We start from the raw sequence: 27658 nt of genomic DNA on the forward strand, positions 1-27658 counted from the left end.
CTGAATAAACCTTAAAACTGAATGTAAACAAGTCTACCACTGTTACATCTGAGGAAATGTTGAAGAAACGGAGTGGGGACAGTGTCAACTGTGTCTTCTGTCCACTGTCATCCGTCTTACATAATGTCACTATTAGTTGTTGATGTTACTAATATAGTACCTTTCAATTAAGTTCATAGTATCGCTCTTTTGTGTTGCCATATAAATTATGTATTTGTATATACTCTCTCACACTTGTTTGGCATTTAAACAGGTCAGCTCTGTCAGCTGCCATCACTGGGTGAGGGGGCAGCATTTGGCTGCACATAGAAAAGAGAGCGAGAGCAAACACACAACACAACCAGTGAGCATGTGAGTATATTTCCTTTATCGTAAGATGTTTCTTTCCGGCCAATCAAACGCAGCGTGGTCTGTGAAGAGGGGAGAAGCTGCCAGTACTCTTTCATTCAGAACGACAGTTTGATCAAGATGACATCTCCAACAGTTGTCTACCTGACATGTTTGATCCTGGGGGAAATGGGTGAGTTGAATTTTCATTTGACTTTTTTTTTTCTGACATGAGTTTCATGTGAAATTCAATGCATTTTTATAAAATGGCAACTTTTCTCATTTCATTTCAGCATGGACGGTTTCTCCAAAGTTGTCTGCATCAGTTCGTCACGAGAGACGGGAAGTTGGAGAGAGCTTGACTTTAACATGTTTCTTCAAAGATTCTTTTGTTCAACGAGTTTATTGGTACAAGCAAACGATCGGTGAGAAACTAAGGCTTGTTTCTGAATTCTACAAATACAAAGTAGGCGATCCTTTTCATGATGAATTTATAAACAATCCACGTTTCACACTGGAGGCTCAAAATGATATAAATCACCTAACCATCTCAGATTTGAACACGTCAGACTCAGCTACCTATTACTGCATAAGTTGTAGTGTCTGCTCACTAGAAATTCTGGAAAGTGTGATTGTCAGTGTAGAAGGTCCAGGATCGACCATCCCAGCTGTGATCCATCAGTCAGAATCTGAGACCATCCAGCCAGGAGGCTCTGTGACTCTGAACTGTACAGTCCACACTGGGACCTGTGATGGAGAACACAGTGTTTACTGGTTCAGAGACTTTGATGAATCTCATCCAGGACTCATTTACACCCATGGAGGCAGGAATGATCAGTGTGTGAGGAAACCTAACTCACAAACACACACCTGTGCCTATAACTTAACAATGAAGAACCTGGATGTTTCTCATATTGGGACGTACTACTGCGCTGTCGCTTCATGTGGACACATTCTGTTTGGAAAAGGGACCAAGCTGGACTTTGAAGGTATGTTACTCTTTATCACAAGTCGTATTATCTGTAAAAAGGGTGATAAATTGATGCATCATTTGCTTTATCAATCAGGCGGACAGTGTGCAACAATATGAAACATTTATACAAAGAAAAGATAGTTGCACCAGATTTAGTAAGTTGTAGTCATCTGAAATAAAAGTGAAGCAAGACACCCTGTACAATAAAACCACACTCAACAAAAAGCACAACTGACAACACAATGTTCATAAACTACATTATAAAATGCTACAAACACTCGAGAAAACACAAGTATATCCTGTTCAGTACAAAGTTTATTAAAAAAAGTTGAATTTAAAAGTGACCAGGAAATACAATGTTTAATGACTGTATTTAAAGCTCTCATGCAGTTTTTTTTTTTTTTTTTTGTTTTATCAGGGGGGCTGTTTGCCTTTATTCAATAGGACAGTTGATATAGTAGGAAGTTAAAGGAGCCACAGGCCGGACTCAAGCTCGGGCTGTCCACCTATAGAGGAACACAGACTCTGTACATGTGACACAAACTAACCACCAGATTGTTTTATCTCATTTGATTCATGATAACTGTCTAATCAAACTAACATGAACACTGATATAGAATTCAAAGCTCTATTTATGTCTGATTTACTGACCGATGAGGTGAACTCTCCTGCCTTGGTGTATTTCTTGAGTGGAGCTTTGATATTTGCGACCGTCCTGATAGTCGTCATGGCCTTCTTACTGTACAAGATGAACAAAAGAAACCGTCTCCTATCTCAAGGTAAGGTAGCTAACATGGCTTACATCTTTCTGTGTCCACTAAATATTTTTTCTTTATGACTGTTTTTCTGTGTTTCACAATCAGAGGCTCAGCAAAGATTTTCCTCTCCTTCAATCAGAAACCATGAGGTGACTTTTTTTTTTTTTTGCATGTTGAATTACCTTTCAAAATCATTTTTCTTGCATCTGTTGACATCGCAGTGACAGATTGTTCATATTTCTGCAGCGTCACAGAGATGCAGATGGACTCTTCTATGCCCCTCTTAACATTAATCTGCCCAACACATCAGGAAGACAGAGAAACACACCCAAAGACGAGTGTGTGTACTCCAGTGTACGGCAGTAGAAGTTCATTGTTTGTCTTCAGCTTGACCTTCAGTTTTTTATTTTTGAATATGTTTAGTTTTTTTGAATATGCTGAGGTATTTTGCGTTTACGTTTTTTTGTAAAAATTGTACATGCTTTAAGATTGGGGTCATTCTGTATGTACATACATTTTTTGGTATCTCATTATAAAGATAATTAGATACATTTTTGGGCTTTAATGCATTCTCTCATTGTATTCCTCGTGTTCCTGTTGTCCACAATTCTTTGTCGCTGAGGTGGAGGTCGGAGCAGGCTGTGCATGTATTAGGACAGCGGTGGGACAACAGTCTGATGGTAGTGGCTGGGTGTCAGGGACGTTGGGAGGTAGTAGAGCCAGATCACCTCGCTGAAGGTTGGTGGAGCTCGGTCCACTGTAGAGCCTGGCTGTGCTTGAACAAGGCCTCCTGGACATGAGTGGCAACCTTCAGTGTTGAATTCGAACCTCATGCAGAACTGCAAAAACCTGCAGTTCCTCGAATTTCCACTTGAGGCTGGCTGCAGGAGCCCATGAAGTCACATACGCACCCATGTCAACAAAGTCTGTTTTTACTACAGAAATAAACATTTTTACATCCTTTTTCCAAATATGAAAATTGTCTGAATGGTGTGTCTTTAATGTCACAAAATTACTGTTTTAACATCTGTTTTGATGATGAAGATAAGAGTTATTCCGAATGTCACTCGTGAGCATGTGATTTAAAGCATTTTGTTGTAGCCCAGAAAAAATTTTTTTTAGTGTCACAGTTATATTTATATTGTCTATAATTACACAGCGTCTGATTCCATTCTGTGATTGGGTCAAATGGATTTTACTGTCCGTCTTTCCACAAAGAGAGCACTTGTTTTCTATTTTGGGGGATTAACCAAACACAGCTTACGAAATAATTTACTATACCTCGCAACGGGGTCAACCACGCCTCCTCTCAAAAATAAAAGTATCTCTCTCTCCTTCTCTCAGAGTTGAGCTGAGAATGTTTCTAAATCACTCCTAAGCTAAAAGGCCTGGTCACATGAAGTCAACACATAACAGGACGTTTTTGGACAAAGTGGTGTTCAAATGCTGCTGAATGGAAAAGAAAATGTCATCAGACTCTGACATGAGGAAGAAAAACAAACCTTACTTATTCATGCAGATCAATGTGAGTAATGTGGGGCAGCTGTGGTTCACTTAGTTGGTCATCTCTCAACCAGAAGGTTGGGGGTTTGATGTGCAGCTACATGTGTGATGTGTCCTTTAGCAAGACTCTGAACCTCAAGTTGTTCCTGCTGCTTCGTCTGCAGCTGCTAATGAATTTGTATGATTGATATTAGTAACTTTTGATGGTCACTTTAAATAGAATCCTCTGCCATCAGTGTGTGAATGGGTGTAGATGAGTAGGTGTGACTTGAGGTGTAAAAGTGTTTTGAGTAGTCAGAAGACCAGAAAAATGATCTACAAGCTAAAGTCCATTTACCAATACATTTAAAAAGTCTCACTGTTGAAGCTTTAACTGCAGATTCCAACTGACTATTGGTCAAGCTGCAGAATTAAATCACTTTTTTAATCTCAAATCGAATATTTGTGTTCACATTATTGATTCTTAAGTAAGTACATTAGTAGTAAGTAGTCGTGTAATAAGCAGGATAATGTATTGTGAGCTTTCAGGGGAGCAAGGCCACCACGCTTTGTGTCAGGGCAACACCTCTAGGCACGCCAGCACCCGATAAACCCCCCTTTTACCTCGTGCATGGACACCTGCATACCTCGAAGATTTTGTGAGGTTCTGAATGGTTTTATTTTACTGCTCAAGTTAATGTCATGGTTTTGTTTTGTTTCTGTATTTTGTCTTGTTTTAGTTTTCATGTTTTCCTCAGTTTTCTGTTTGTTTCCCTTGTGTGTTGTAATGTTTCATAGTCTTGTGTACGCTAGTCTTAAGTGTGTTAATCTGTTGCCTGTAAATTTATTTCCTGTTTTGTGTTAAGTCTAGTCTTTGGTGTTTCCGGTTTTATTTTGTATATCTGGTTTTGGTGGTGTCAGTGTTGGGTTTTACTTGGTACTTGTCCTCTAGTGTTCTGGTCTTGGGTTCTTTTTTGTTTGTTTCCCGCCTGTGTGAATACCCTGATTGTCCTCACCTGTCTCATTAGTCTCACCTGTGTCCAACTAACCCTGTCTATTTAGTCTGTGTTTTTCCTCAGTCCCTTGTCAGTTTATTGTCTTTCCCAGTGTTAGTCTGTGATGAGTGTCCGTCATTGCCTGTCGACTGTTCCTTGTAAAGAACAAATAAAGATTGATTGATTGATTGTTCCCTGGATTTACTTTGTTTTTTCGCACTCGGTTTTCGAGACGTTCTGGATTTAGTTTTTGAGTAAGTTTTGTATTTTTTCCTCTTTCATTTAGTCTCTTGTTTAAAACAAATCTTTTACCGCATTTGGTTCTTCCTCCCCTGTGTTTCTGCCTGAGTCCTGACAGAATATACCGACCAATTATGGACCCAGCACGATTTTTTTCGTTTGAATTGCGTGAGGTGATCTCAAATGCATTAAGAATGGCTTGCTGTAATGAGGAAAGGGAGGCAGCCCTTGCTGAGGCCCTAAGGGAGATGGACTCTAAACCTTGGCTGAAGCACATGCTCCCCGATTAGACAAACATTTTTTTAATGGTAGAGTTTGTGCCTCAAAGTCGGGTTGGCCACAACAGTCTGGGCCTCCGCCCAATACTCAACTCAAGCCTCAGTCCAGGCCTCAACCAAGACATCAACCTAAAGTACAGCTCAAGCCTCAGTCCAGGCTTTGGCCTCCTGGTGCATTGGAGCCCCTGCTTCCTGTACATGTTCCTGATCCTGCAGAGCGCCGTCTGCCACCAGCTTTGGCAGAGCTCCCCCTACTTCCTGTACCTGTTCCTGACCCCGTAGAGCGCCCCCTGCTTCCTGTTCCTGATTCTGCAGAGCGCCCCCTGCTTCCTGTACCTGATCCTGATCCCACTGAGCACTCAGTGCTTCCTGATTCTGGTCCTACAAAGCGCCGTCTGCATCCAGTTGACGTCTCCTCGGCGGTCAAGCCGACATCTGACATCTTCTCCTCGGTGGTCCAGCCGACACCTCACGTCGTCTCCTCGGCCGTCCAGCCAATGCCTGATGCAGTCTCCTCTGCGGTCCAATAGACGCCCGACGACGTCTCCTCTGTTAACTCTGTTTGGGTGTTGACATTTTTTTCCCCCTCCTCTTTCTCAAGTGTAGTTCTGTTCAGGGACTGTTTTGAGGTGGTTCATGTATATCTGCACTGTTTAGAACGGAGACATGTCTAGTTGAGAGGGGGACATTTGTTGTGTGGTTATTTATATTGTATATCCAATCGCCTTTAGAGTGCAGTATTCTTAGTGAGTTACCACAGCTGCCGTAAAGCGGTAAAAAGTGTTGTGATTCTACTTGGCTCTCCTCGTGTGGAAAAATATAGTGGAAGCTGTGACTGAAGAAGCTCCCTGTCAACGTTTATTTATTTTTTTTCTTTGAAGGGTACTAGGTCCAACGAACCCACAAAGCTCACATCTGAGAAAATGTTGAAGAAACGGAGTAGGTACAGCGTCAACCGTGTTTTCTGTTCAGTCTAATGTAACGTCACTATGAATTATTGATGTAACTAATATATTAGCTGTGAAATAAGTTTATAGTAAACCGTTATATGTTGACAGATATGTAATATATTTTTATATACTCTCACCCTTGGTTGGCAATTAATCAGAAATAAGCTCTATCAGCTGGGTGAGGGGGCAGCATTTGGCTGCACATGGGAAAGAGAGAGAGTAAACACACATCACAACAACCAGTGAGCATGTGAGTATATTTCCTTTATCGCAAGATGTTGTTTCTGTTTGGCCAATCAAACGCAGCGTGGTCTGTGAAGAGGGGAGAAACTGTCAGTACTCTTCCATTCAGAACGACAATTTGATCAAGATGACATCTCCAACAGTGGTCTACCTGACATGTTTGATCCTGGGAGAAATGGGTCAGTTGAGGTTTTACTGTTTTTTTTCTTGTATATAATGTATTATATTCATGTAACATGTATTTTTTTTAACTGGCAACTTTTGTCTTTTTATTTCAGCATGGACCTTTTCTTCAAAGTTGTCTCCAACAGTTCAGCACGAGAGACGGGAAGCTGGGGAGAGCTTGACTTTAACATGTTTCTTCAAAGATGAGCCAGCTACGAGAGTTTATTGGTACAAGCAAACAATCGGAGAGAAACTAATGCTTGTCTCTGAATTCTACAAATACAATGAAGCTGATCCTTTTCATGATGAATTTAGAAACAATCCACGCTTCACTCTGGAGGCGCAAAATGGTAAAAATCACCTAACCATCTCAGATTTGAACATGTCAGACTCAGCTACCTATCACTGCATAAGTTGTACTCGCTGCTCATTAGAATTTCTGGAAACTGTGATTGTCAGTGTAGAAGGTCCAGGATCGACCGTCCCAGCTGTGATCCATCAGTCAGAATCTGAGACCATCCAGCCAGGAGGCTTTGTGACTCTGAACTGTACAGTCTACACTGGGACCTATGATGGAGAACACAGTGTTTACTGGTTCAGAGACTCTGAGGAATCTCATCCAGGACTCATTTACACCCATGGAGGCAGAAATGATCAGTGCGTGAGGAAACCTAACTCACAAACACACACCTGTGCCTACAACTTACCAATGAAGAACCTGGATGTTTCTCATGTTGGGACGTACTACTGCGCTGTCGCTTCATGTGGACACATTCTGTTTGGAAAAGGGACCAAGCTGGACTTTGAAGGTATGTTACTCTTTATCACAAGTCGCCTTATCTGACAAAAAGTTGTGATAACTTGATGCATCATTTGTTTTATTAATCAGGCGGACAGTGTTGAATGGCATTAAACATTTATCCAAAGAAAAGATAGTTGCACCAGATTTAGCAAGTCGCTAATTTCCATCTGTCGTCCCGCATGATGAAAAAAGACACCTCGTACAATAAAACCACACTCAACAAAAAGCACAACCGACAACATATCTTTAATAAACTACATTATAAAATGCTACAAACACTCGAGAAAACACAAGTATAAAATATATATATATATATATATATATATATATATATATATAAATGGCAACACATAAGAGCGATACTATAAACATAATTGAACAAAGTATTTCAAAAGGCCAGAGTCGAACTAACTAAAGACTGTTTTATATTATGAACGTACATTTTAATCATTATCTTTACATTATCTTTCTATTCATTGTTATCTCATATAATAAACAACTGCGTAATCAATGCAAACATTTCCACTGACTCAAAGCTCTGTTTGTTATGTCTGATTTACTGACAGATGAGCTGAACTCTCCTGCCTTGGTGTATTTCTTGAGTGGAGCTTTGATATTTGCGAACATCCTGATAGTCGTCATGGCCTTCTTACTGTACAAGATGAACAAAAGAAACCGTCTCCTATCTCAAGGTAAGGTAGCTAACATGGCTTACATCTTTCTGTGTCCACTAAATATGATTTTTTCTTTAAGACTGTTTTTCTGTGATCTTACAATCAGACGCTCAGGCAAGATTGTCTGCTCCTTCAATGAGAAACCATGAGGTCACTTCTTAATTTATTTATTTTTTGCATGTTGAATTACTATTTAGAATCATTTGAATTGCATTTCTTGACATGGTTTTAACTTTTCTCAAGAACCTAACAGTGACAGATTGTTCATATTTCTACAGGTTCACAGAGATGCAGATGGACTCTTCTATGCCCCTCTTAACATTAATATATCCAACACATCAAGAAGACCGAGAAACACACCCAAAGACGAGTGTGTGTACTCCGGTGTACGGCAGTAGAAGTCAATTTTTTCATTTTTACGTTTTCTGCTTGACCTTTTGTATTGCATTTTTGAAGACTTGTAAACTATGTGAATCAAATATCTTTGAATATGTTGAATTTTTTTTCTTTGTCGTGCCAATGGAGAGCCCTACAGTGTTTATCTTAACAGTGGAGCCGAGATCGTCACAACAAAACACATGTTGATGTCCCAGATCCTCACACAGAACTCCAAGCATGTTGCATAAAAGTCACATTGTCATAGCAATCAGCAATCCCACCATATTCAAAATATTATGTTCTTTTTGTAGAGGAAAGCTCACTCATTTTAAAGCATCTAAGGCTAATATAAGCAAAACATATCAGGATGATAATATATGTCAAGCATCTAAGTGTAATATGTTTACTATGGATTATATATTTTCCACATTGGTCATCTCTCAACCAAAAGGTCTGGGGTTTGATTCCCAGCTCCTGCAGCTACATGTCTGTGTCCTTGGGCAAGACACTAAACCACAAGTTGTTCCTGCTGCTTGGTTGGCAGCAGCGAATGAATGTGTATGAATGGGATTAGGGACTTCTGTTGGTCACTTTAAATAGAATCCTCTGCCATCAGTGTGTGAATGGGTGTTAATGAGTAGGTGTGCTTTGAGTAGCCAGAAGACCAGAACAATGCTCAACAAGCTCAAGTCCATTTACCAATACATTTAAAAAGTCTCACTGTTGAAGCTTTAACTGAAGTTTCCAAGTGATTATTTTTTTAAGCTGCACAAACAAATCACTTTTAACCCTCATATCAAATTCCAAATCAATATTTGCATCATAAGCAGGATAATGTATTGTGAGCTTGAGGGGGAGCAAGACCACTCTGCTTTGTGTCAGGGTCCTGATCACCCTGTTAGGGTTATATTCCACGATAACTTAAACTCACTATACATTATGTCATTATAATACCAAGGGGGAAAATAGGTGAAGACAGTTTTAGAAAATCATAGACATTTATTAGTGAGCAATGACAGGACATATACTTGCTTTTTACTATGTGTGAGCATGATGGCTGCTCCCTGCAATTGGGCGCTCCGCTTTGCATGTCCTCAAAAATGTACACCAGATGTTTTTTAAGATGCACATGAACAGTAGAGACAGTAATGAGGCAGAGGGGATGTGACAGGTTTAACAAAGCAGCATGGACAACAATGGCAGAGAGTTTTAAAGATGAGCTGATTGATGAAATCTGCAGTTATCCACATGAGTAGGATGTGTCATTACCACTGTAAAGTGAGGGACAAAACAAAATTCTGATCAGGACCCTTATTTGGCCAGGGCACATTATCGGCCCTGTTCGTAATGTGCAAAGGGAATCTGCAAAATCACAGCATGCAAGATGAGATTGTAAATTAAGAAACATAAAAACATTAAACAGAATTTTGTTTGTCGTTGGTATTTGGCAAGGAAGCTAGGAGTTTAAAAAGCCACTGTGTTAAATACCTAAAATCCAATTGGTTAATTTATTGTATTTCTGGATAGGTCATCATTGTTAAGAATGACAGTTTTTAATCAAGTCTTTTGAGTTCCTGTCCAGAAACATGTGACATGGCCACTACCTTTAAGGAGGTTAATTCCCTTTGTCATGTCTCTGTATGTATATATTATGTGTTACCCTGTGGTCATGTGTTTTTCTGCGTTCAGCCCGGTCATGTGACCTGCTCAGCCAGGTAGACATAGGTGTGTAGGGGGCGTTTCCTGGGGAGAACAAAGGAAGATGGGAAAATGTTTGTGAGAATGTTTTTTTGGTTGGACTGGAAAAGAGGCCGGAGGAGAATTGGATTCAAAGATACCTGGAGGAGAATGGAGGAGCTTGTCTTTTTTTGTGCAGTGTTTTCTTCTCCACATGACCAAAATGCATCTGTTTCGGAGGACCGTGAGAGATGATGGGACACCATGGGAGAGGGACAATTCAGTATTTTAAGGTAAGGAGACGATCTATGCTGCAGGACCAGTGAGTGCCTCAGCAGTGGATACCTTTTTCCCTTTTTGAGGATATTTTTGCGTAACATGTTTTTTTTTTTTTTTTCTATGCGGATTAACTTTTAGGAGGTTTTGAGTTGTTACCCTAGCAACTATGAAAGCCTCTCCTGAACTTTGACATTAAAGGTGGGCAATATTTTTTTTTTCTTCAATAAGTTTAATTTGTGATATTGATGTCTAAGATGGCAACAAAGTGTACATTTAATTTTCTCCTTTTATATATTTGAAATACTGACAGCTAAATGGGTGACCGGTGATTGCGGTACATTTGATATAAATGTAACTTTTGCTTTCATAAAGCATCTGCTTTGTGAATTGTAGAAGAAGGTATAAGAAAAGCAGATGGTTGTTAGCGACGTAGCTCTAATCACAGACTGTGGGTGGAGCAAAATGGGGGGATTAAAAGTTGTGAGCGTGGATTTTACATCCCTGCAGAGCTGCAAATAACAAACAAAAGTAGGACAAATCCAAAGAGTAATCGTAGTAAACCAACATTTTCTTATTTTTCAACTAAGAAAAAACAATGAGGAGAGGGTGAGAATTGGACAAATGTAGTTGTGCCAAATAAACAAACTTATCAAAACAAATCCGGACCTAACTAATCTTCTACCTCAATGAAAGGAAACCAAAAAACAAACCCCTAACTTCCTTATCTAAAACAGTCAAAAAATACAGATGTGGCACAAACCACTCTTACCTAGTGATTTAACAAAGACTACTATGTGAGTGTAGGAGTACCCCAACTTACCTAGTCAAACCTCACCACAAACCTTAAGCACAACAAAAAAAAGAGTGATCACAAAAATTTCAAGAATAATGACCACAGCAGAGAGATAGTCTGATAACATGGAGTGTGTCTCTTGTCTGGCAGCAGAGAGAGCTTTATAAGATGTCTCTCCCAGGCTGAACTGCAATCAGGTGCAGCCTTTCTAAATTAACCTGCACAGAGGAAAAAAAACAGGTGGTGAGGTGTGGTCTCAGGCTGCCTGCAATGTAACAGTGGACAAATAAAGTAAAAACTCAAAACCAGGAGAGAAATAAAAAACAGAAGCTCAGGGTGCAAAATGATGCACCCTCAATTGAATGGATGAAAAACATTCATCATTTTATTTTCATGAACTGATCAAGGTTTTAGAGGTGAATCAGGTTTGCGTTTAGTACATCCATAATCCGTGTTAACATGACACATGCATGTAACCTGTCAGTTCAACAGGGACCACATGCAGGACCCATTACACCCATGCTATTGCATTGCTGCCAGTTTCAGATGCTGCCTATGCCATCTTGTTTTTGAACCAGGCCTGTGCACCTGAAGTCAACATGCTAGCCATTTTAAAGATTCACATGAACAGTAGACAGGATCGACGCCAAGGATATGTGACAGGTTTAACACAGCAGCAGGGACCACAAAGGTGACAAGCTGATAAACCAAATCTGCAGTTATCCACATGTGTAGGATGTGTCATGACCACTACAACGTGACAAACCTGTCTCTGACAGTAGCTGTCAACAAGTTTCATTTCTGAATAAACCTTAAAACTGAATGTAGACAAGTCTACCACTGTTACATCTGAGGAAATGTTAAAGAAACAGAGTGGGGACAGTGTCAACTGTGTCTTCTGTCCACTGTCATCCGTCTTACATATTGTCACTATTAGTTGTTGATGTTACGCATAAATATTATCTTTTATATGTTATCTTTGAATCAAGTTCATAGTATCGCTCTTATGTGTTGCCATATATATTATATATTTTTATATACTCTCTCACCCTTGGTTCGCATTTAAACAGGTCAGCTTTATCAGCTGCCATCACTGGGTGAGGGGGCAGCATTTGGCTGCACATAGAAAAGAGAGAGAGAGCGAAAACACAACACAACAACCAGTGAGCATGTGAGTATATTTCCTTTATCGTAAGATGTTTCTTTCCGGCCAATCAAACGCAGCGTGGTCTGTGAAGAGGGGAGAAACTGTCAGTACTCTTTCATTCAGAACGACAGTTTGAGCAAGATGACATCTCCAACAGTTGTCTACCTGACATGTTTGATCCTGGGGGAAATGGGTGAGTTGAATTTTCATTTGACTTTTTTTTTTCTTACATATAATGAGTTTAATGTGAAATTCAATACATTTTTATAAAATGGCATCTTTTCTCATTTCATTTCAGCATGGAAGGTTTCTCCAAAGTTCTCTGCATTAGTTCGTCACGAGAGACGGGAAGCTGGAGAGAGCTTGACTTTAACATGTTTCTTCAAAGATCCTTCTGTTCAAAGAGTTTATTGGTACAAGCAAACAATCGGAGAGAAACTAAGACTTGTCTCTGAATTCTACAAATACAAAGAAGCTGATCCTTTTCATGGTGAATTTATAAATGATACACGCTTCACGCTGGAGGCTGAAAATGATATAAATCACCTAACCATCTCAGATTTGAACACGTCAGACTCAGCTACCTATCACTGCATAAGTTGTAATTACTGCTCATTAGAAATTCTGGAAAGTGTGATTGTCAGTGTAGAACGTCCAGGATCGACCATCCCAGCTGTGGTCCATCAGTCAGAATCTGAGACCATCCAGCCAGGAGGCTCTGTGACTCTGAACTGTACAGTCCACACTGGGACCTGTGATGGAGAACACAGTGTTTACTGGTTCAGAGACTTTGATGACTCTCATCCAGGACTCATTTACACCCATGGAGGCAGGAATGATCAGTGTGTACCTGACTCACAAACACACACCTGTGCCTACAACTTGACAATGAAGAACCTGAATGTTTCTCATACTGGGACGTACTACTGTGCTGTCGCTTCATGTGGACACATTCTGTTTGGAAAAGGGACCAAGCTGGACTTTGAAGGTATGTTACTCTTTATCACAAGTTGTTTATTCTGACAAAAAACAACACACTTAATGCATCATGTGTTTTATTAATCAGGGGGACAGTGTGCAACGATATTGAACATTTATACAAAGAGAGATAGTTGCACCAGATTTATGAAGTCACAGATTTCCATCTGTAGTCTGAAATAAAAGTGAAGCAACCTTTCACAATAAAACCACACTCAACAAAAAGCACAACTGACAACACAACGTCAAAAAACTACATTATAAAATGCAACAAACGCGAGAGGAAACAGAAGTATATCCTGCTTGATATAAAGTATAATTTAAAAGGGACAAAGAAGTACAATAATGTTTGATGACTGTAGTCAAAGTTACCAAGGTGCTCATGTAGTTATTGACTAAAATCTATCCAGGATCAGTGCTGACAACACTGATTGCTCAAAACCGTTTTTTAATTTTTTGTTAATTTAGATTTATCAGGGGGTCGTATTGCCTTTATTCAATTGGACAGTTGATATAGTAGGAACTCATGGGAGAGAGATTGGAGAAATAAATGCGAGACAGGAGCCACAGGCCGGACTCGAGCTCGGGCTGTCCACCTATCAAGGAACACAGCCTCCGTACATGTGACGCAAACTAACCACCAGATTGTTTTATATCTCATTTGATTCATGATAACTGTCTAATCAAACTAACATGAACACTGATATAGAATTCAAAGCTCTATTTATGTCTGATTTACTGACAGATGAGGTGAACTCTCCTGCCTTGGTGTATTTCTTGAGTGGAGCTTTGATATTTGCGACCATCCTGATAGTCGTCATGGCCTTCTTACTGTACAAGATGAACAAAAGAAACTGTCTCCTATCTCAAGGTAAGGTAGCTAACACTGCTTACATCTTCCTGTGTCCACTAAATATAATTTTTTCTTTGACTTTTTTTCTGTGATTTTACAATCAGAGGCTCAGGAAAGATTTTCCTCTCCTTCCATCGGAAACCATGAGGTAACTTCTTAATTTATTTATTTTTTGCATGTTGAATTACCTTTCAAAATAATTTTTATTGCATCTCTTGTCATCCCAGTGACATATTGTTCATATTTCAACAGGGTCACAGAGATGCAGATGGACTCTTCTATGCCCCTCTTAACATTAATCTGCCCAACACATCAAGAAGACAGAGAAACACACCCAAAGACGAGTGTGTATACTCCAGTGTACGGCAGTAGAAGTTCATTATTTGTCTTCAGCTTGACCTTCAGTATTTCATTTTTGAAGACATGTAAACTTTGTGAATCAAATGTCTTTGAATGTTTAGTTTTTTTGAATATGCTTAGTTATTTTGCTTTTTATGTTATTTTGTAAAAATTGTACATGCTTTAAGATTGGGGTCATTCTGTATGTACCTACATTTTTTGGTATCTCATTATAAAGATAATTAGATACATTTTGGGGCTTTAATGCATTCTCTCATTGTATTCCTCGTGTTCCTGTTGTCCACAATTCTTTGCCGCTGAGGTGGAGGTCGGAGCAGGCTGTGCATGTATTAGGACAGCGGTGGGACGACAGTCTGATGTACGGCATACATTTTAGGACATCCTCAGGTCTCAGACGAAGGTGTCAGACCTCAGACGAAAAAGCATCAGTTCTCAGGAAAACCTCTGTCGGGTGTCAGACCTCAGACTAAACGGCCTCAGACGAAAAGCCTCCAACGAAACGGCCTCAGGCGAAACGGCCTCAGACGGTATGGCCTCAGGCTAAACGGCCTCAGATGAAACGGCCTCACACATATTTTATTTATTTTTAAATTCGAGCGGGGGGGGGGACTAAACGGCCTCAGACTTAATTATTTTATTTATTTATATATTTTAAAATGGGGGGGGGGGGGGGAGCCGAGCATTGCCGGGGAACATGAAACGTCATCAAGATGTGACCACAACAACCCTGGCGTGTCTATGGGTGCGGAATGAAAATACACAACAGTAAGTTTTAGTTAACGCTCGCCGTTCTGTTTCTTTTGCTCATGCCACTGTTAATATATATTAACTAAAACTTACTGTTGTGTATTTTCATTCCGCGCCCATAGACGCGCCAGGGTTGTTGTGGTCGCATCTTGATGACGTTTCATGTTCCCCGGCAACGCTCCGCTCCCCCCCCTATTTAAAAATATATAAATAAATAAAATAATTATGTCTAAGGCCGTTTAGTCACGCCCCCACCCCCTCAAATTTAAAAATAAATAAAATAAACGTGTGAGGCCATTTCGTCTGAGGTCGTTCAGTCTGTGCAGAGTTTCGTCTGAAGCCGTTTCGTCTGAGTCTGTTCAGTCTGAGGTCTGACGCTGTTTAGTCAGAGACAGTTTCATCTGAGGCCGTTTAGTCTGAGGTCTGACACCTGACGGAGGTTTTCCTGAGAACTGATGCTTTTTCATCTGAGGTCTGACACCTTCGTCTGAGACCTGAGGATGTCCTAAAATATATGCCGTACTGATGGTAGTGGCTGGGTGTCAGGGACGTTGGGAGGTAGTAGAGCCAGATCACCTCGCTGAAGGTTGGGGGAGCTCGGTCCACTGTAGAGCCTGGCTGTGCTTGAACAAGGCCTCCTGGACATGAGTGGCAACCTTCAGTGTTGAATTAGAACCTCATGCAGAACTGCAAAAACCTGCAGTTCCTCGAGTTTCCACTTGAGCCTGGCTGCAGGAGCCCATGAAGTCACATACGCACCCATGTCAACAATGTCTGTTTTTACTACAGAAATAAACATTTTTGCAGCCTTTTTCCAAAAATGAAAATTGTCTGAATGGCATGTTTATGTCACAAAATTATTGTTATAACATCTGTTTTTTGATGATGAAGATAAGAGTTATTCCGAATGTCACTCGTGAGCATGTGATTTAAAACATTTTGTTGTAGCCCAGAAGCATTTTTTTTTAGTGTCACATAATTACACAATGTCTGATTCCATTCTGTGATCGGGTCAAATGGATTTTACTATCCGTCTCTGCCCATCCTTACGAAGAGAGCATTTTTTTTTTCTATTTTTGGGGATTAACCAATCACAGCTAATGAAATAATTTACTATACCTCGCAACGGGGTCAATCACGACTCCTCTCAAAAATAAAAGTATCTCTCTCTCCTTCTCTCAGAGTTGATCTGAGAATGTTTCTAAATCACTCCTAAGCTAAAAGGCCTGGTCACATGAAGTCAACACATAACAGGACGTTTTTGGACAAAGTGGTGTTCAAATGCTGCTGAATGGAAAAGAAAATGTCATCAGACTCTGATATGATGAGGAAGAAAAACAAACCTTACTTATTCATGCAGATCAATGTGAGTAATGTGGGGCAGCTGTGGTTCACTTAGTTGGTCATCGCTCAACCAGTAGGTTGGGGGTTTGATGTGCAGCTACATGTGTGATGTGTCCTTTAGCAAGACTCTGAACCTCAAGTTGTTCCTGCTGCTTCGTCTGCAGCTGCAAATGAATTTGTATGGTTGGAATTAGTGACTTCTGTTGGTCACTTTAAATAGAATCCTCTGCCATCAGTGTGTGAATGAGTGTAAATGAGTAGGTGTGACTTGAGGTGTAAAAGTGTTTTGAGTAGTCAGAAGACCAGAAAAATGCTCTACATGCTAAAGTCCATTTACCAATACATAGAAAAAGTCTCACTGTTGAAGCTTTAACTGCAGATTCCAAATGACTATTGGTCAAGCTGCAGAAATCACTTTTGAATCTCATATCAAATATTTGTGTTCACATTATTGATTCTTAAGTAAGTACATTAGTAGTAAGTAGTCGTGTAATAAGCAGGATAATGTATTGTGAGCTTTCAGGGGAGCAAGGCCACCATGCGTTGTGTTAGGGCAACACCTCTAGGCACGCCAGCACCCGATAAACCCCCCTTTTACCTCGTGCATAGACGAGATAGACGAGACACCTGCATACCTTGAAGATTTTGTGAGGTTCTGAGTGGTTTTATTTGACTGCTCATGTTAATGTCATGGTTTTGTTTTGTTTCTGTATTTCATCTTGTTTTAGTTTTCATGTTTTCCTCAGTTTTCTGTTTGTTTCCCTTGTGTGTTGTAATGTTTCATAGTCTTGTTTACGCTAGTCTTAAGTGTGTTAATCTGTTGCCTGTAAGTTTATTTCCTGTTTTGTGTTTTAAGTCTAGTCTTTGCTGTTTCCTGTTTTATTTTGTATATCTGGTTTTGGTGGTGTCAGTGTTGGGTTTTACTTGGTACTTGTCCTCTAGTGTTCTGGTCTTGGGTTCTTTTTTGCTTGTACACTGTAAAAAAAGAAAAGCTGGGTGAACTCAAAATTTCAAGGCAACAAACTTCGATAAAATGTTAAGTTAGGCAATTAAACTAAACATTTTAAGTTTTGCTTTTGAGTTTGCTCAACTCTGAATTCAGATTTTTGTCAACCTAGCTGGAAGTTGTACAAACTTATAATTTTACATTGTTGTAACTTTTAATCCTTACTTCTGCCAACTCTACCATGAATTGGACTAACTTATCATTTTACATTGTAATAACTTTTAACCCTTACACAGAATCCACTTAAATTAGTATAGCAGAATAATAAATGTAAAATTGCACAATATTTTATAATGTAATTTGACTAATAACGTCTAATCAAATATTAGTAATAATTGCAGATGCAACATATACAGTAAATTCAAAACATCTGTTTAATTTAAACAGCATCAGCATCCAATCCCTTTCAACAGGGCCAAGTAAATGCAAACTGATGAGACCCAATTGTCCCAGTCCTAACAGTCAACTTGTGCTACATTGTATGCTTTTAAACTTTGAGATTGAATAACAGATCAAACATGATTCACGTAAGACCATACAGAACCAGTATGATACACAACTATGAATCCCATAAATCTGCTAACAAGGATACAAAGCACCATCACTTCTCGTCTCAAAATAAATCAGCAAATTCTTTTTTGTAACACTGCTTAATCTTAACATTTAACATGTTTGATAAAAGTCCAATAAAAGTGTGACATAAATGTAACAGTTGGAGAGTGTACATAAGACTTGAGAGTGAGAAACAGCATGAGTAAATTAACATGGTGTTGGCTGGATAAAACTGAACTTTTAGGTCAACATTCAGATACAACATTATCAGTTAACTTGTGGATTCACTGAAGGAGTTTGTTCTTGAGGGATCTGACCCTTGCAGAGAGGTCTGTACCAAGTTCCATGAAAACCTTCTGAACAGTTTCAAATGTGTACCTGAGATCTTTTGGGTACTTTAGGATTAAAGCATAGATCAGTCCAAAGTGGTAAGCAAAAGCAGTTGCCAGGTCAGGGAGATCTTGAATGACAATCTCTTCTTCCACAACAACAGCAACACTCACAACACTTTGAGGAGCTGTGTTGTTATTATCCTCCAACACAGTGAGGATACCCACAATGAGGCCCTTCTTCTGCTCCTCTTCTGGGTCAGTGTCCTTGTGTTGACAGACAGGAAAAGACCGAAACATGAATGTGATTTCAGAGCACTAATGGTCCTAAAAGTGCAACAGCAGTCTCTGTGGATGCAAGGCCAGGTTGAACCTCTGTGATACAGTCGATAGTGTTTCAGCAGAACAGCTTCAACAGCGTGGGTGAACTTGCAGAACTTGCACTGCATTAATTTCAATCTGAAAAACAAAGATGACAATTTGCAGGGGATTAGTTGAATGTATAAATTTAATGATGTTAACAGTGGATTGGACACTAGAGTTGACAAGACTGACAATATGATATTCTGTCCCATTTTTCATTTGAAATACATTTTGCTGGAGTAAAGATGAATTATAATAATCAAGGACACTTGTTTACAAACAAACAGCAATAACAGTCTCAGTTAAGAAAGTCAGCAGTCAGTATCTTGTTTTATTAAATCAACGGACCAGCGGTAACTTCTGACCAACACAATATTTTATACTGGTGAATTGGTCTTTCCTGCTACTTTGGTGACCCGGCTAACAAGGACATCATTGAACATATCGTCATAAATGTGCAAAATATAGGCCTATATTACAGTCATTTACTAACACCAGCAGACGGTAGAGAACCGAGTAGAGAGACAGGCAGCAAACTAACTGCACTGCGGACCGAGACGGAGCTTTGTTATTACCTGAGCGCAGTAACACCGCCGACACTTCTGTAAAATGATGTAAGCTATTGTATTATGTTATGCGAGTTAGCTTTTATTTTGTAAAGGTTCAAGGAACGGAAGTGAGTTTTTTGGGGACCCGTGCGGGGTGCTCCCGCCGTGTGCGGCAATAAAGGAGCTGACGCATGTTCAACTTTATAAAGACTCCGTTCTTCTTTATTTTATAGTTTTACAAGTTCAGGCATAGTCAACCCGCTCGGTTACATTGGTGGGAGCGGTGGGATGTTTTTTTTCTGCGTTGAGGACCCGCCGAGGAAAAGTTTGTTAAAGTTGCAGATAGCTAACCGATGTTAGCCACTGCCAACACGTGCTAGCCTTGCTGGTGCAGTAAGGATGGTGCACGAGTTCGTGCCGCGTTTTGCCTGAGGACCTCACCCGTATCCTCCCCCAACTACACGCCTTGTTTTTTGTTGTTGTTTGTGCCATGGACGGGAGGCACGTGTTCCGGGATGTTTTGGTGCCGTCTCGAGTGGTGCACCGGGACATGTTTTTTTTTTATGGCCGACTTTGTGACTTTTCTGACTGACAGGCTGAGACCCTACACACTGCCATCGCCTGCTGATTCTTCAGATAGCATCTCAGCTTCTCCCATCCATGCTCCCTCACTGCTGGAGGAGGGGTCGACACATTGGAACCGGGGGCCTGAAGAACCTCTGGCTGATGGTGGCCTTGGGGCTGACTGTGTCTCATGTTGGCAGGACTGTGAATCAGCCAGTTTGTTTCAAAGACTTTACCAGTTATGAGTAATTTGTTTTGTTCACCTAAAAAAGTGTAAGATAATATGTGAGTGCTCTTAGTGAAGTGTTGTCTTGTTATAGCAGGCTGTATCAATGCCAATGGTGGGTCCAATTACCATTCCCTGTGTATCAGCTAAGTCTGGTGTACGATTTTGGGTTTGAGGGTGCGTACTGTGTTGATGCTGTGTTGTTATGTGAGGCAATTATTTGCTGTGATAATTGTGCTCTTGTACATGTTTCTTACGTTTATGCTGTTAATTTTTTTTGAAACGTGGACGTTTCTTTTCAGAGGGGGGGAAGTATGTAAGCTATTGTATTATGTTATGCGAGTTAGCTTTTATTTTGTAAAGGTTCAAGGAACGGAAGTGAGTTTTTTGGGGACCCGTGCGGGGTGCTCCCGCCGTGTGCGGCAATAAAGGAGCTGACGCATGTTCAACTTTATAAAGACTCCGTTCTTCTTTATTTTATAGTTTTACAAGTTCAGGCATAGTCAACCCGCTCGGTTACAATGACATGATATGTCAGCTAATGTTGCGACCGGCATTTTGAGTGAGCATTAATACCATAATGGCTACTCTTGTAGCAGTCACAAGTTAGCGAGAATTAATACAACCAGTCAGAAGATAACATTACTGTCCTATTTGAACGGAACCTGCCCAGACATGCTGCTCCGCTAGCATCAGTTAGCCGCTAGCTTTCGCTAATGACTGAAAAAATGTTTGTTTTAAAAGTTGAAAATGTTTCGGTCGCTTTCTCCATTAAACAATGTGCAACATACTGCACAACACAATTCAGAATAACATTCCGTATCATTTTTGACTTAATTTGATTAAAAACTGGTTACACCTTACCTGTCTGGACTCCAGCTCGAGGCAGCACAGCACAGCCACAAGGAGACTTGAAGTGCACAGTTCAAACTCGGAAAATTGGCTTTCCCGCATTTCACGACAAAGAAATAAGAGTTAGCAGAACTGTTGAGCCTTGTATTGAACCCCAATTTAAAGATTTAAGTATTAACAACTCACCAAAGCATTTTGGAGCATACAACTGTTGTGCTTTGTTGTACTGACTAACATTATTGCCTTAAATGTCAATTATTTATATTTCCAAGTTTTACCAGCATAAATGACTATTTTAGGCCAAAAAATACAAGTTGGCTTTTTTACAGTGTATCCCGCCTGTGATTACCCTGATTGTTCTCACCTGTCTCATTAGTCTCACCTGTGTCCAATTAACCTTGTCTATTTAGTCTGTGTTTTTCCTCAGTCCCTTGTCGGTTTATTGTCTTTCCCAGTGTTAGTCTGTCATGAGTGTTCGTCGGTGCCTGTCGACTGTTCCTTGTTCCCTGGATTTACTTTGTTTATTCACACTTGGTTTTCGAGACGTTCTGGATTTAGTTTTTGAGTAAGTTTTGTATTTTTTCCTTTTTTATTTAGTGGCTTTTGTTTAAAACAAATCTTTTACCGCATTTGGTTCTTCCTCCCCTGTGTTTCTGCCCGAGTCGTGACAGAATATACCGACCAATTATGGACCCAGCGGGATTTTTTTCGTTTGAATTGCGTGAGGTGATCTCACATGCATTAAGAGTGGCTTGCTGTAATGAGGAAAGGGAGGCAGGCCTTGCTGAGGCTCTAAAGGAGATAGACTCTCAACCTTGGCTGAAGCACATGCTCCCCGATTAGACAAACGTGTTTTTAATGCCAGAGTTTGTGCCTCAAAGTCGGGTTGGCCACAACAGTCTGGGCCTCCGCCCAGTACTCAACTCAAGCCTCAACCAAGGCCTCAACCCGAGCCTCGGTCCAAAGTACAGCTCAAGCCTCAGTCCAGGCTTTGGCCTCCTGGTGCATTGGAGCCCCTGCTTCCTGTACCTGTTCCTGATCCTGCAGAGTGCTGTCTGCCTTCTGTCCCCGTTCTTGCAGAGTGCCGTCTGCCACCAGCTTCGGCAGAGCTCCCCCTACTTCCTGTACCTGTTCCTGACCCCGCAGAGCACCCCCTGCTTCCTGTACCTGATCCTGCAGAATGCTTCCTGTGCCTGTTCTGGGTTCCAAAGAGGGCCCCTTGCTTCCTGTACCTGTTCCTGATCCCACTGAGCACTCAGTGCTTCCTGATCCTGGTCCTACAGAGCGCCGTCTGCATCCAGTTGACGTCTCCATAGCAGTCCAGCCGACATCTGACATCTTCTCCTCGATGGTCCAGCCAATGCCTCACGTCATCTTCTCCTCGGTTGTTCAGCCCACACCTCACGACGGCGCATCGGCGGTCCGGCTTACACCTGACATCTCATCCTCGGCGGTCCGGCCGACACCTCACGTCGTCTCCTCGGCCGTCCAGCCAATGCCTGATGCAGTCTCCTCTGCAGTCCGACAGACACCCAACGACGTCTCCTCTGTTTTGGTGTTGACAGTTTTTTTTCCCCCCCTCCTCTTTCTCAAGTGTAGTTCTGTTCAGGGACTGTTTTGAAGTTTCATGTATATCTGCACTGTTTAGAATGGAGACGTTTCTCGTTGAGGGGGGGACATTTGTAACAGACAGTTGTGTGGTTATTTATATTGTATATCCAATCGCCTTCAGAGTGCAGTGGTCCTAGTGAGTTACCATGGCTGCCGTAAAGTGGTAAAAAGTGTTGTGATTCTACTTGGCTCTCCTCGTGTGGAAAAATAAAGTGGAAGCTGTGACTGAAGAAGCTCCCTGTCTGTTTATTATTTTTTTTTTAGTTAAAGGGTACTAAGTCCAACGAACCCACAAAGCTCACATCTGAGAAAATGTTGAAGAAACGGGAGTAGGTACAGCGTCAACCGTGTTTTCTGTTCACTGTCTTATGTAACGTCAATATGAATTATTGATGTAACTAATATATTAGCTCTGAATTAAGTTTATAGCAACCCGTTATATGTTGACATATATGTAATTATATATGTATGTATATGTAATATTTTTATATACTCTCACCCTTGGTTGGCAAATAATCAGAGATACGCTCTATCAGCTGCCATCATTGGGTAAGGGGGCAGCATTTGGCTGCACATGGGAGAGAGAGAGAGAGTGAACACACATCACAACAACCAGTGAGCATGTGAGTATATTTACTTTATCGTAAGATGTTTCTGTTTGGCCAATCAAACGCAGCGTGGTCTGTGAAGAGGGGAGAAACTGTCAGTACTCTTTCATTCAGAACGACAATTTGATCAAGATGACATCTCCAACAGTGGTCTACCTGACCGGTTTGATCCTGGGGGAAATGGGTGAGTTGAGGTTTTACTGTTTTTTTTCATGTATATAATGTATTATATTCATGTAAAATTCAATATATATTTTTTAAACTGGCAACTTTTGTCTTTTAATTTCAGCATGGACCTTTTCTTCAAAGTTGTCTCCAACAGTTCGTCACGAGAGACGGGAAGCTGGGGAGCGCTTGACTTTAACATGTTTCTTCAAAGATCAGCCAGCTACGGGACTTTATTGGTACAAGCAAACAATCAAAAAGAAACTAAGACTTGTCTCTAAATTCCACAAACACAAAGTAGGCGATCCTTTTCATGGTGAATTTATAGACAATCCACGTTTCACTCTGGAGAATCAAAATGATATAAATCACCTAACCATCTCAGATTTGAACATGTCAGACTCAGCTACCTATTACTGCATAAGTTGCAGTGTCTGCTCACTAGAATTTCTGGAAACAGTGATTGTCAGTGTAGAAGGTCGAGGATCGACCATCCCAGCTGTGATCCATCAGTCAGAATCTGAGACCATCCAGCCAGGAGGCTCTGTGACTCTGAACTGTACAGTCCACACTGGGACCTGTGATGGAGAACACAGTGTTTACTGGTTCAGAGACTTTAATGAATCTCATCCAGGACTCATTTACACCCATGGAGACAGGAATGATCAGTGTGTGAGGAAACCTGACTCACAAACACACACCTGTGCCTATAACTTACCAATGAAAAACCTGAATGTTTCTCATATTGGGACGTACTACTGTGCTGTCGCTTCATGTGGACACATTCTGTTTGGAAAAGGGACCAAGCTGGACTTTGAAGGTATGTTACTCTTTATCCCAAGTCGTTTTATTTGACAAAAAGTGGTGATAGCTTGATGTATCATGTGTTTTGTTAATCAGGCGGACAGTGTTTAATGGCAGAAAACATTCACACAAAGAAAAGATAGTTAGGCCAGATTTAGCAAGTCGCTAATTTCCATCTGTCGTCCCGCATGATGACAAAAGACACCTCGTACAATAAAACCACACTCAACAAAAAGCACAACTGACAACATAACTTTAATAAACTACATTATGAAATGCTATAAACACTCGAGAAAATGGAAGTATATCCTGCTTGGAACAAAGTATTTCAAAAGGCCGGAGACTAACTAACGACCGACTTTTTTATATTCTAAAAGTAAGTTTTAAAAATGGGGAAATGGGAGGGAAATCTTTCTATCCATTGTTATCTCATATAATACATAACTGCCTAATCAATCCAAACATTTCCACTGACATAAAACTCAAAGCTGTGTTTATGTCTGATTTACTGACAGATGTGGTGAACTCTCCTGCCTTGGTGTATTTTTTGAGTGGAGCATTGATATTTGCGACCGTCCTGATAGTCGTCATGGCCTTCTTACTGTACAAGATGAACAAAAGAAACTGTCTCCTATCTCAAGGTAAGGTAGCTAACATGGCTTACAACTGTCTGTCTGTCTGTGTGTTTCTCATGACTGTTTTTCTGTATTTCACAATCAGAGACTCAAACCAACTTGTCCTCTTCTTCTATCAGAAACCATGAGGTGAGAATTTAGTTTTTACTTGTTTAATTACCGTTCAAATTCTTTTTTTTTTTTTTTTATTGCATGTCTTGACAAGGTTTCTTTTCTCAAGAACCTAACAGTGACAGATTGTTCATATTTCTACAGGGTCACAGAGATGCAGATGGACTCTTCTATGCCCCTCTTAACATTAATATATCCAACACATCAAGAAGACAGAGACACACACCCAAAGACCAGTGTGTGTACTCCAGTGTTCGGCAGTAGAAGTTCATTGTTTCATTTTTACTTCTTCAGATTCACTTGAAATTTTTGAAGTCGGAAACTTTGTGTATCAAATAACTCTGAGTCTGTTTGCCCTGAACTGTATGTGTTTTGTATAAATTGCTTATGTGTTAAGATTGTGGTCATTGTGTACATGTTTGTTGGTATGCCTTTGTTATTAAGTTTATTATGTACATTTTCGGGCTCACTGTCTGTTACATGACTTAATTCATATTGCAAATGTTTCTCTTCAGTCTGGAGTTTTCCCCAATTATCTGAAACATGCTATTGTTACCCCTCTACTAATAAATATCAAACTTAATCCTTCACTCATCACTAACTATAAACCCATCTCAAACTTATTGTGATCAGTAACGTTTTTGAAAAGGTTGTCTACAAACGACTACACAATCGCCTAACCCTTCAAAATCTGTACCAGTCAGGTTAAAGACCAAACCACAGCACTAGTTATTGCCATTAGATAAAATTCAACTTATGTTAGAGTGGGTTTTATTTTCACTATAATGGATAAGATACACAAATTTAGATCGTTCAACTTTTGTATTTGGTGATGGAAAGCATCTCACGACCCCCCCCCCCCCCCCCCCTCAGTGTCTCTGAAGCCCCCAGGGGGTCCTAATCCCCACTTTAAGAACAGTACAGTGTGGAGAAGACTCAGACCTGGACCCCTAATACATTTAACAATGTGGTGCAGCATCGTTTTTAACTAGTATTTGAGATATTGAAATCAACATAAAGTGACTGCAAAAGTGGGCGTGGCCACTTTTACATGTACATGTACCACCAAGAAGTATACAGTTCAATTCCAATAAGGAACTATTCCAGGTAGTCTGACTTTGAGCCGCTCTCACAGACTTTCCTACAGGAGTTGGATTTAAATGTTTTTGTTTTTATAAGACACCTTCATGAACATATCTGAGAAGAAATCTATTAGTAAGAAATGTATTCCCAGATGTTTGCAATATTCCCATACTAATCAGACAAGTTCCGCATTCACTATGGGGTGCAACAAGGTTCAGTTCTCAGTCATAGATAGCCCCAGATAACAACAGCCCCACAAATGAAATGTCCAAATGCATTAAAGAAATCAGTTGCTGGTTGATGCATTTCTCTACAGCTTCACAAAGATATAACATAAATTCAGATTGTAGGTCCAGAAAGACAAAGACAGGAGCTCATATCCATTTCATCATCTTTTTCTCATCAGTACACTGATAATGTCAAAAACCTCGGTGTCATCACTGATTCAGATCTAAACTTTCAGAAGTACATTTACAGCTTTTACAAAGACAGGCTTTTATCATCTTAAGAACATATCCAAACTCAGGTGCTTCACGACGCAATCCGACTGCGAACAATTGATCCATGCATTCATACAGACTAGATTATTGTAATGCCGTCTATGCTGGGTTTCCCAAAAAATAAAAAAAATTTAAATGGCTATTCCAAAACGCAGCAGCCAGACTGCTCGCTGGGACAAAGAAAATAGAACATGTATCACCAATCCTTAAAAAAACCTTCTTTGGCTTCCAGTTCATTACATCATTGAATTCAAAATATTACTTCTAGTTTATAATGCATTACAGGGAATACCAACTCAATATCTTTCTGAACTATTCACTGACTACAGTCCAGTAAGACCCCTCAGATCAGCAGGTATGGGTCTGCTGAATATACCTACAGCCAAGACAACATCTGGTGAAGGTGCATTTAGTCACCATGAGGCAGTTTTATTAAATAAACTACCTGCTGATCTGAGGTCTGTGGAAACTTTAAATTCTTTAAAAAGGGGTCTTAAAACGTTCTTTTTCCCTTGGCATTTGGCTGCTAGTTTATCTTTGTCTGTTTTGATTTGTTGTGTATATTATTTTGATTGAACAGTTACTGTTTGTGTTTTTTTCTTTGTCTTCTGTAAAGCACATTGGGTTTACGTTTGTATGAATTTTGCTATCCAAATAAAATAGTTTAATTGAATTAAATGAGACAACAGTTGTTGTCGGGGACATTAAACGTCATCAGGCCAGGAACTCTCACGAATCATTCTTACAGCCTCTAGTCATCTTTTTTAGTGCTCTTGCAAATATTTAATTAAAAACATAAGCTACGGTTTTGCTTGCACGTCTTGTGTAATTCTGTGAGATTCTGACAGGGATCAGTTTTGCCCCCTAGCCTGGTATGAGTTACGCCTGTCTCTTCACACATGAGTCCTGCCCCCCTCTCTTGCAGTCTGCAGACAGACCCTCCTCGGTGGTTGGGACGTCTTTGTCCGATGGTCGTGGCTGGGTGTCAGGGACGTCGGAAGGTAGTAGAGCCAGAGCACCTCGCTGACGGTTGGAGGAGCTCCATCCACTCGAGAACAGCTGGATGCTGCTGCTGCTGCTAGGGCAAGGCCTCCTGGGCAATGAGTAGCAACCTTCAGTGTTGGATTAGAAGCTAATGCTGAACTGCTAAAAACTGCAGTTCATCAAGTTTCTACTTGAGGCTGGATGCAGGAGCCCATGAGGTCACATAAGTCAACAATGTCTGTTTTTACTACAGAAATAAGCATGTTTACAGCCT

At 40.4% G+C, this 27658-nt stretch overlaps 1 long non-coding RNA gene across 1 annotated transcript in view; it reads left to right on the forward strand.

Annotated features, from left to right (window-relative positions):
* LOC306841907 overlaps window positions 1-27658 on the forward strand; it is a 117835-nt gene that overhangs the window by 47401 nt on the left and 42776 nt on the right. The gene's annotated exons all lie outside the window — the stretch shown is intronic.

This window comes from Symphodus melops (assembly GCF_947650265.1).
Source record: "Symphodus melops genome assembly, chromosome: 20".
Taxonomy (NCBI): Eukaryota; Metazoa; Chordata; class Actinopteri; order Labriformes; family Labridae; genus Symphodus; species Symphodus melops.